The sequence below is a fragment of the Cebus imitator genome, unplaced genomic scaffold (genome assembly GCF_001604975.1).
Source record: "Cebus imitator isolate Cc_AM_T3 unplaced genomic scaffold, Cebus_imitator-1.0 Scaffold572, whole genome shotgun sequence".
NCBI classification, from domain to species: domain Eukaryota; kingdom Metazoa; phylum Chordata; class Mammalia; order Primates; family Cebidae; genus Cebus; species Cebus imitator.
Genome location: NW_016107887.1, coordinates 1,031,417 through 1,042,079, shown reverse-complemented (window position 1 = coordinate 1,042,079; position 10,663 = coordinate 1,031,417). Strand labels below are relative to the sequence as shown.

Genomic DNA, 10,663 nt, shown 5'->3' with positions numbered 1-10,663 from the left:
CTGATCACATTTAAAGAAAAAGCCCCTTTCAAACTTCTTTTTAAATCATTGGCTTCTGCAAGTTTCACTTTTTAAAAATGCTCCTGGCTTTTTTCCCTCTGAAACAAAATTAGCATCAAATTGTTCTAATATTTTTCTGCATACTTTTTTTCTCTAGGTCAAGAAGAAATTGTTGCTCCATCATATAAGTGAATGTCAGGGGAAGGAAGGAAGGAGGACGATAAGGAGTGAAGTTCTAATGCATCCTCTATGATTCAAAAGGAAAAGAATAAAGTAACAGAGGATAAAAGGTATATGGAGAAAGCCACCCACAAAAAGGGTTGCGCTGGTGAAATGGGCCTGTGTCGGTCAGATTCCCTCAGGGAGGGCAGCATTGGGTCCCTTGCATTTCAGATAAAATACAACTTTAGGAACAGGGGCTGAAGGGAGAGACGCTTCCACCCACCTCAACGGGGCAAATTTTTTGACAGAGTCTCAATTTGTGGCTCAGGCTGTAGTGCAGTGGTTCGATCTTGGCTCACTGCAACCTCTGCCTTCCAGTTCAAACGATTCTCCTGCCTCAGCCTCCTGAGTAGCTGAGATTACAGGTACACACCACTATGTCCTGTGAATTTTTGTATTTTCAGTAGAGAGGGGGTTCCATCGTGTTAGCCAGGTTGGACTCGAGCTCCTGACCTCAGGTGATCCCCCCACCTCCCAAAGTGCTGGGATTATAGGCGTGAGCCACCGTGACCCGCCCAACAGGGCAAATGTAACTGAACTAACAGTACAACCACCTGAGGCTCTCAGAGGATGGCAGAGTGCTCTGACCTTAGACAAGTTACTTAACTTTTGAAAGCCTCAGTCTTCCTACCTGTAAAAAGACAAGAAGAGAACATTCCTCACAGAGCTGTGAAAGTCCAATCATACAAAGAAAATATAACATCACCTGGCACTTGGTAGAGTGTTCTACAAACGTTATGAAGAAAAAACCCCGCAATTCCCCCCTAAGACCCTCATCGGGTAAGGACCCTGGGCCCTGAAGAGGGGGGGCAGGCCTGGGGGTGTGGGAAGGACACTTTAGCCAGCTGCCCCCAGTGCTGCTCCGAGCCTGGAGGCCCAGTTCCGGGGCTGTGGTGTGGCTTGAGGGCCCAGGGCTCCTCACTGACTTTGCTTAAGCAAGTTTGTTCACACACAGGCCCATATACGCTTTGGCTAGAAAATTCAACGCGGAGTTTTTTCTTCCTTCTTTCTGTTGTTGTTGGGTTCTGATTACTTCCATCTGGCTTCAGCGGCTCCAGTGGAGTCTCCAAAACACAAAACACAACAAAAAACCCACCCTGCAAGACACATGCACCAAACCTAGAAAGCTGCTTTGCTTTTCGCCAGCGGGTGCTCAGATGGCGCTGAGTGCGAGCCGCGGCGGGGGGTGCCTCCGGACCCCCTAGCACCTGCGCTCGCTGCCCGAGGGAGGAGGGTCCGCGTAGACCCAGCCCCCGCGTCCCTTCCCTGGAGTCCCCGGCTTCCGCCCCAGCGCCCAGAGAAGCGGGCGCCCTGGGAACAACGACCCGGGCATCTCCCGGCGGAGGGAAGTGGATGGACAGGGCGAGGGGATTTCAGAGATTGGAAACAGAGCAGCCCTAGCGCCTCAGCCCCGGCGCTCATCTGACTCGAGTTAGCGACACCCCCAACTCCCCACTTCGGTGTCTAAAAAAAGTGTCGGAGATTGGAGCGTCCTCTGGTTTCTTTCTCGAACTTTCCGTGTAGGTGCGTTTTCTTTCCTAGGTGCTGGGTCGGGAGATTCCCTGTGCGCCCCCTTTCGCCTGCCCTCCCCCTGGCAGCGTCCAGTCCCCCAGCGTCCCCCCGCGGGGAGCGGGCGGGTGCGCGGGGCCCGGGTGTGCCCGCACCGTGCGCGCGGGGGCGCTGCGCAGTCCGGCGACGCTGATGAATTGCAGGAGTGCCGGCGCTCGCCAGCCGAGGCAGCACGGCTCCGCGGACTTTTTTTCAAACTCCCATCAATGAGACTTCGAGGAGGAGCGGGCGGCGGCGGCGGTGACTGCTGGCGCGGAGGAAGGCGAGGAACCGCAGGAGGAGCCGGAGGAAAGAGCGCGGGCCGCGCGGCAAGCCGAAGCCTCGGGGAGCCGCCTGCTCGCCGGCGGTAGGGGCTGCGGGGCGCCCGCCAGCCCCTCGGTCCCCTCTCCCGCCTGGCCCGCCGCACCCCCGCTGGCCGGAGCCCCGGCACCAGGCAGCCAGCCGAGGGTCGCCGCGCCAGCCAAGGTGGGATGGGGGCCCACCGCCACCGCCCGGAGCCCGAGAGGCCACCTGCGTGCTAGAGGCAAACTTTTGTCTCCCTCGGTAAAGTTGCATTGGCCTTCTTTTGCTTGCTTTTCGTGGCGAAGCGCCTCCCACCTCGGCAGAGCGCAGGCCGACTGGGATGCTGCGCCGTCGCGGAGGGTCCCTCGGCCGGGTACCGATGCCTCGGCCTTGGGGTCTGTGTGCCTGGCTTCTGGGGACTCGAAACTAGTGGGCGCGACTCCCTTTCGGGCTCTGGACTAGCAGGGCGGAGATTTAAGGAGGGTCCTGGGGCTTGGTTCGTGGCCCGGGGTCGATGTTGCACCCCCTCCATACCTGGGGGAGAGCGCCACTCTTCTCGGGGTGCACAGCGGGCCCGCCTTCGCGCGCGAGCCGGGGGCTGTTTTTTCGGGGGGTGGAGGGTGGGATCGGAGGCTGGGATGCTCCGAAGCTAGCGGAGGTGGGCAGTGGGAGCGTGTTTGCGGGCGTGCTGAGCGCGGAGGGGCTGCAGCCAGCCACTTGAGAACTTCGAACTCCACTTCTCCGCGCTGCGCGTCCGGGAGCCCTGCCTTTCTTTCTTCCTTCCTCGCTCCTTCCTCCCCCTCGCCGGGGCCGGCCGCCCCCTCCCCCTCTGCTGGGCTCTCCTCCTCTTCTCCTGCCCTCCGCCCTGAGATCCGCTTGACTTCCCGAAGGGATACGCACGTAATCCTTTGCCGGGTCCTCCGGTTACCCCCACCTCACTTTCATCCCTGCCCCCCTGCTCATCGTCTCCCCCCACCCCCGGCAATCTCTCAACAAGTATATTTGCTGAGGAATTTGAAAAATCCACTACTGCAACTTGATCTGTGTGTGATGGATGGGGAGAGGCGCGGAGAGAGTTGGGCGCCAATCCTATTAAGGGTTTAGAGAGGGGAGAGTTTTCCCCGGACGGGGAGGGGGCGGGGGCGGGGAGCGGGGAGGGAGCGTGTGCTTGCGTGTGTGAGTGAGCGCGCCCGCCGCGCCGGGGAGCTGGGAGTCCACCCAGCTCTGCGCCTTTTCAGCCCGGCGGTAACTGCTGTCATTTCCTAGGAAACCCGACTTTTGAGGAGCGGGGAGCTGGGGATGGAGCCCGCCCGCCTCACCCTGGGTGACCGGTAGCTGAGGCTCTCGGGGACCTCCTATCTCCCCGCGGGGTGCCTCTCTCCACTACCTTCTCTTTTGTGTAATTGTTCTGTGGCTCCTAGAGTTGATCCCAGCAGGAAAAGTAGACCTGTCCCTAGTGTCTGGTCCTGCGCCCTGGGGGTCTTGTAGGCAACCCGGCCATTCCGCTCGGTGCGCGACCTCTGGCACTGGTTTTGCAGCTCGGTGGCTGCGGCGGTGGCCCGGGCCCCTTCTCCACCGCCCTTGCCGGGCGTGTGAAGGTTTAATCCGGACAGCTTCAGATAAAGGGAGCAGTTGTAAAACGCTCGTAGGCTGTTTGCAGACGAGGCTCTGGGGGATGTAGGAGAATTTGAAAGTAAACGTTTCCCTCGCAAGCGGCATAAAATAGTGTTTAAACAAATATTGTATTGGCATGCTCAGGGGGCTCGGTGCCAAAAAGTAAAGTAAGTAAACTGTGAAACCCAAAATATACAGCGGGGAAAGTGGAGGAATAGGCGGGCTTGTCACAGGCTTCCCTGATGAGACCAGTTTGTTCCAGCCACCTCACCTGCCAGCCTTCTCTCCGCCCATTTCCTTACCTTGCTGGAAGTTCCCTTGGCTGGGTTTCCCTGTGTGTGCAGGCAGGCTCTCCCCCGGCCTGGGAGCGGCTTTGCAGTTGCTCATTTAGGGGGAAGCTCACCGTCTGGCTACCTGGGCCGGTCTCCGCAGGGAAGGGAGGGCACCCTGCCTATGCCTGGGTGCTTTGAGTTTGAAGACTATTTAGGCTTTTCCCGGCTTCTGGTCTGTGCTGGGGCAGTCCTAGAATGTGGAATCCAGATTCATCAGGGACCTTCTCTTTTTTTTGACTGTGCTGCTGCTGCTTCTGCCTCTTTCTTAGTCGTTCTTGCTTTTGTTTTCTTAGACTTGCTGCTTCTCTTACGGGATATTGTGGAGATGTTTTCTCTGGGATTCAAATTCCACTCAAACCCAGCCATATGGAAAGTTGTCGCTTGTGTGATGAGTTTTAAAGTTAATTATATTTGGTAAGATTTAGGGTGGTTTTGTATTTCCCCTCTGCTTTGAGAAATATTCCAGTTTCATGAAGCTATTTCGTGATTTTAGGGGGATTTAAGCTAAGAAAGGGAATATCCTGCATTTGGAAGAGGCCACCTGCCCAGGAGGTGTCCCTCAGGTGAGCCAGCCTGCAGTTGGGCCAACATCTGAGTGAGAGACTGTGGTCAGAACAGTTTGCAAAGCGACTTGGAGAGAATTAGAATGACAGGTAGAAAGAGCCTTCGGAGACAGGGCTGGGCTCCCAGGCTCACCGAGGTGAGACTGCTGGAGATGGTTTTATCCTGTGTGGGAATTGATTTGATGGAATTTGCACAGGGTTCAGATTCCTTCAGCAGAGACTTCCGGGCTGCTCCCAAACTCACTCTGCTCCAGGCCTTGAAGGGAACCCTTGACTGGTGGCTTCCTTGAAGCTTGCATGGGGTTAGCGAGGCCTTGGAATGGAGTGCCACTTCACTCTCAGGGACGCTCTGGTCCACTGGTGGGGAGAGCACAGAATGGAAAGTCAATCCTTTGAGTCGCCTGGTCAGAAGAGGGGGCCGGAGGGCTTCTGGTCAGCGGTTCGTTGCCTGTCTGCGGGGGTCTTGGGGGATGTGTACTGTAGCTGGCTTGTTTGCACTGCAGACTGAAAAATACACAAATACTTCACGCTTTTTGTACTCCTACAAGTGCCCTGTACACAGTGCAGCCCTGGGGCTGGATTAGCAAACCAGGGATTCAACAGGCAGGCAGACAAAATTGGATATTTGCCTAATAAACACCCTTCTTCCATCCCCCACCCCCACACCCTGGTATATCCAGGGGAAACTTCACTCCACAGATGCCAGCAGATTCCTTTAAATGGGACTTGGATGTTGTCATGTGCACTTTGAAAGCCTGTGTGACCCCCTCACACCCAGCTGGCTTGTTAAAGCCTAGAATCAGAGTCCTACATCCTTGTGTACTCTCTGGGTAGGGCAGCTGGCCTTTTCCCCGGGAAAGTGTGTTCAGCCCGCCGTCCTTTCATCTGTCTGGCGCTTGCTGGAGGGAGGTAGAGCAAACCAGCCTTGCTTCTTTGAGGCTGTGGGGAGGAGAAAGGGGTTCTACCTGGGCCAGAGCCTGTTTCCTAGTGCACGAGGGGCAGCCAGGCCAGGTGGACCATGCTGTGGACAGCTGCAGCTGTTCCCGCTGGGCCAGGGTCCTTTGAAAAGGAACCCGGGGGAGCACTTCCCCCTTTCTTCTTTTCAGTAAGTGTCAGAGGCATGGACAAGTGAAACACGTGAAGAATGCCAAAGAGAGAAACAGTGTTCTCAGATTCCAGAAAATTCAGAGGCAGAATCGGTGATTGTACCAACAACCAGAATGTACAGCGGTTTCAGTGGCTCCTGGACTTCTAAAGAAATTGGGAAGGAAAAACTGCTCTCTGTTTCCTCAGGCTTGTTTAACAGATTTGAGAAAGGGTCAACCAACACTGATGTTTGACAGTGTTCTTTGAAAAAGAGTGACACCTTCGACACTTCCTGGTTTTCAAATAAACACACAACACCCGATTCAACATTAATCATTTTCTCTAAAATTTATTTGAGGATTTGCTGTGGAATATCAAGAATTAAAAAAAAAAGCAATCATTGATTATTATTACGTTTAGAGGATGACAAAAGCATCCTTAACCCACAAAACTGTATTTAAAATCAGGGAAAATGCACAGATAACAGTATATTTTCTGCGCGTTTACTATCTTATTTCCCCCAATTCTTTCATCAGCACGGTAATTCTCAATAATCCTGTTTGTGTTGTTTCTGGTTTCTTAAAAAACATACACATGGGGGAAAGTAAGTAACTCATTTAAGATGTGACCAGCGAGTACTTATTAAACTGTTTTTGGGATTTGGGTTTAAATTGAATAATGTTTTGTGCGTGTGCTTGCACATGTGTGTTGTTAAAAAAAAAAAAAAAAAAAAAACCAGGTTGCTGCAAAGTGTGTTTTCACTGTGAGTGCCGGGTTTCAGCTATTAGCATAAGAAAAAAAGTTTTAGTGAGCTTGCCATTGTCTTCAATGAAGAGTTCAGCAAAGGGAAGGAAAGCCGCAAAAGGGTGATGGTCCATTGAGATTCTTCAGCAGCCCCGAGCTCGTCATCTGTCTCTGAAATCTGTGATCGGATATCACTTTTATCTCGCTTTTCCATTCTCTGGCCTTTTTCACACGTTCACTTTTGTCAAGGTTTATTGATTATGTTTTCTTCTCTACAAATCTGTGGAAAATTTAATGAACCAAAAACAGCAGTGAAATAAAGGGGACTTTTTATTCATTAGCACGGGATTGGGATTGATTACCCCCCTTTGGGCAGCCGAGGGCCCCAGGCCTCCTGCAGGCAGCGAGGGGGAGGAGGGAGGGTGGCCCTGCTGCAGGCTGAGGCAGGGACTTCACAGGCCTGTGGCCTCCAGGCTGAGCACGGGCGCAGCCCTGCACTCCTGTCCCAAGTGAACTCTGAAAGCTTGTCCGCGATGGCTGTGCGGGTTCAGCCTGAATGCAACCACGCCGCAGCCCCCACACGCCATGGCCTCCTGGGTCCTGGCTTAGTGGGCTTGGGGTGAGGTGGGGGCGGGGGGGGTGTTTGTATTTCCCAGACTTACAAACCATTTGAGTGCTGGGCCTTCCCTGGGACACAGTTAAGTATCTCCCTTCCTCCAGGCCCAGCTCAAACCTGTAATTAAGCAAAGCCCCTGATGTGATTACGCTTTGCTGACTCGGCCGGGTTTGGAGCCATTCCCTCTAGGAAACAGGGTGAACTCTTGCTCTTCCCAGAGGCTTCCTGGGCAGCTTGTGGTGCACGTCTATTGTACACATGTCCGCTCTCTTCCTCTCCCTTCAGCCATCCGTCCTTCCTTTCTTTTTCTTTCTCCTTCCCCCTTTCATTTCTGTCCCGCCCCCATCCCCGCTTCTCTCTGGGTCTCTCCCTCTCCGTTCTCTCTCCCCCTCTCCTTTCTTCCCCCCTCCGTTTCCCTCTCCTCCGTCTCCTCCTCCTCCTCTCTCCCTCTGTTTTCCATCTCTTCCCATCTTTTCCCATTTCCCCCTCCCGTTCCCTCCGCCCCCTCCCCGCCCCCGCCGTCTGGTCCTTCCCCTCCCTCCGCGCCGGCTTTTCCGCCCGGCGGAGCGCTGGCAGGCGAGGCCGCGTGTCCGGGCGGCGCCGACCGTGCGGCGGCCGGGGAACATTCCGTGCCCCGAGCCCCGGGCCCGCGGCCGCGGCCCTCCCACCTGCGCGCCGGCCTGGTTTGCAGCCTCGGAACAATGGCCACATTGTGGCGGCCGCACACCGGTCGCCGCCGGCGAGTGGCGGGAGGCCGGACCCTGCTCGTGGCGAGGCGGGAAGAAAGCCAGAGGGTCAGGTCCCCACGGCCGCGCCCAGAGCGCGCGAGCGGCTCCCACCAGCGAAGGGCGCGGGTTCGGAAGGGCGTCCCGGGGCTTCCTCGCCCCCCACGTCCCATTGGCCCGCCCTCGTGCCCGCTGCCCCAGAAGGGGCTCCCAGTTGCCTTTGCAGTTGGCGGAGTGAATGAGTGCGCTCCACGGGAACCTGGGGAGAGGGAGGCCGCGGGACCAAACTTTTGGTGGCGTCTGAAACTTTTTCTGTACGGCATCTGCAGATGGTAATGTCGAAGGCCGCCTTCCGCCCTGTTCCCTCCCGGCGACGGGAAAGGAAGGGTGGTCCTCTCTTCCTTTAGTCTTGACCTGTAGGGATTCGAAACCTCTTTGCGCTCAAAAAGGATCTTTGAATGCCTGATGTTAAAAGAGCATCCCTGGGTCCAGGATAGCCCCTTCAGCAAACGCTTAGCAATGCTGCTTTGTGTGCTGGACAATGCAGTAAGTCAGCCAGACTTTTGAGCCACATTTATAAGGAACTGTAAGGGCCGCTCAAGTACACTTGTGCTAAGTTGAATTGATTGAAATTTAATGGCGGTTAGTGGCGATGAATGGTAATGATTTTCCAGCGTATCTTTGGCATACTTGACATTAATAACTGGAGTGTGTGTGTACGCACGCCGAGAGCCCGCCACACACGTGAGGCCGTAGCATTATTCATTTCCGAGATGCCAGCCCTTTCTCTCCTCAAATCCTTTTCCTTCTCAGCATAATTCAGTTGTCAGGATCACTTTTTTTTAAAAAAAAAAAAAAAAAGGAAAGAGGGAAAGAGAAAAATCTTTCTCCATTGAGCACGTACATCATGTCAACATAATTTTGAGCTCATGATTTCTTTTCAATTCCTACATAAATCAGCTTCTAATATACAGAATGTGATGAATTTGTTTTAGCTGCCACCATGAATTAATGTTATGCAAATAGAAGCTTTGCAGGTGAAATGATTTACTTAATAATTTCAACTTCTAATATTTAAACTCATTCATTATGATGGAGTTAAAAAAACAAGTTCATATTTTTAAGCCTGAGATGGGGAGATTAGTATGCAAGTATTTGCAGTGCAGGCAGCCCTTGATGACCAGAAAATACCTCTTAATTTGTTGATTCTCTGGGAATCTGCAGCTCACCATGCCATGGCCTAGGGAGCAGGCGATAGAAGACTTACCAAGTTTTGTCTGGTGGGGACACAAATGCCTTTACATAATTCCATCGCGACCATCAATGTAACATATCTAGTGGGTCTGAACTGGCTCTGCTTTGGGAATCAAGGAAGGCTTCCCATTTGAACTGGTCTTGAAGAATAGCTGTAACTGCCAGGTAGAGAAGGGCAAAGGGCTCTGATGTGCTGCTGCCTCCCTGCTCCCCTTCCTGCTTCTTTGTCCTTTGCTAGTTAAGACCATCTTAACACTGTAATTCCAGGGCTTTGGGAGGCTAAGGTGGGAGGATTCCTGGAGGCCAGGAGTTTGAGGCCAGCCTGGGCAACATAGTGAGACCCTGTCTCTACAAATAACAATAATAATAATAGAGACTATCTTAAGAGCCAGTCATTAAATACCTGCCTGTGAAGGTGACCCTGGTGTAGAAAGTTGGGCCAGAGGACTACCTGGATAACTGCTAGGAAGACTTTCTTACATATACCATCTTTTTAGGCTATTTTCCTCTGGAAGTTGAGGAGAAGCACAAGAGTGATAGATGGCAGAAGTATAAAAATAATTAGCCTGAACCCCTTGGAGTTATCCCAGGGACAGGGAGACCCAGTCACTCAATAGCTGTGCAAGTTGCTTTGCCTCTCTCTGGGAGGGGGGCATGGTAGGTGTCATCTCTCAGGTCCTCCCAGCTTCAAAACCCTCTGAGCTAGCACACCCTGCCCGCAGGACAGCCATCTCTAAGAGTCAGACAGCAGGTAGGGTGGGAGGATCAGAATGTGGAGAAAGGGAAGGTCTTGGGTACCCTCTGGGGACAGTCAAGTGCCTCTCAAGGAATGTGTCCTTCCTCCCCCTGCTGGTCACTCTTCCCAGCCAGCCACTGTGCTCAAGTACCTCTGGGATGTGGTCACAGGGTCAGTGTAGATGGGGGTGTCCTTGGGGACATTGGCAGAGAGCTGAATGGTCTTTTCAGACTTTCCTGAATGCTGAAGATCGATGAAGGAAGGGCTGACACATAAATTTGTCTTGGATCTCCGAAGATGATAAGGGTGGAGTTTTGACTTCACTTCTCAAAAAATTGAGGTCATTGCAGTCTGATGACAGGTTGGAGGCACATCACTCAGGCGTTTCTGCAGACAGCCGTGGGTTGCGCTGTCATGATACATTGTGTGTGTCCAGGCAGTGACAGTATGTTTAGGACTGGCCCTCGCTGTCTGTGGAGATCAAGGTGAGGGGACATCTCTGGTGCTCTTGGGCTCGAGAGTATGCATGTGTTGCTTTGTTTACATAGTGAAAGAAAAAAATTGGACTCAGTAGCTATTCAGTTACTTCTGTACTTTTCAGGTATGTGAATCAAGAGTTGGAATAGGATTGTAGGGTTTTAATGTAATTCAGGTCCATTCATCTGCAGAAGATGTAGTACCTAATATAGTAATTTACATACACAGTGTAGTATGTTAGATTACCCTTCTTGCTGTTCAGTGTGAATGAGGGATGTGTGACATGTATATTTATGCTGATAGACATTTATATGGCTAAAACTTCAACTACCAGATTCCTTTAGAATTAGATTTCTTTTTTCTCCTAAAATGTGCTTGTACCCAAGAACTAGAAATTAGTTAATAGAGGCACAACTGAGAATAAGGCCGAAAAGGCCTCTTGA

At 52.9% G+C, this 10,663-nt stretch overlaps 1 protein-coding gene across 1 annotated transcript in view; it reads left to right on the top strand.

Annotated features, from left to right (window-relative positions):
- Nucleotides 1-1,918: 1,918 nt before the first annotated feature.
- GLI2 (GLI family zinc finger 2) overlaps nt 1,919-10,663 on the top strand; it is a 255,617-nt gene continuing 246,872 nt past the window's right edge. The window contains exon 1 of the mRNA XM_017516078.2: nt 1,919-2,334. The gene's annotated coding sequence lies outside the window, so the exon portion shown is untranslated. The remainder of the gene's footprint in view (nt 2,335-10,663) is intronic.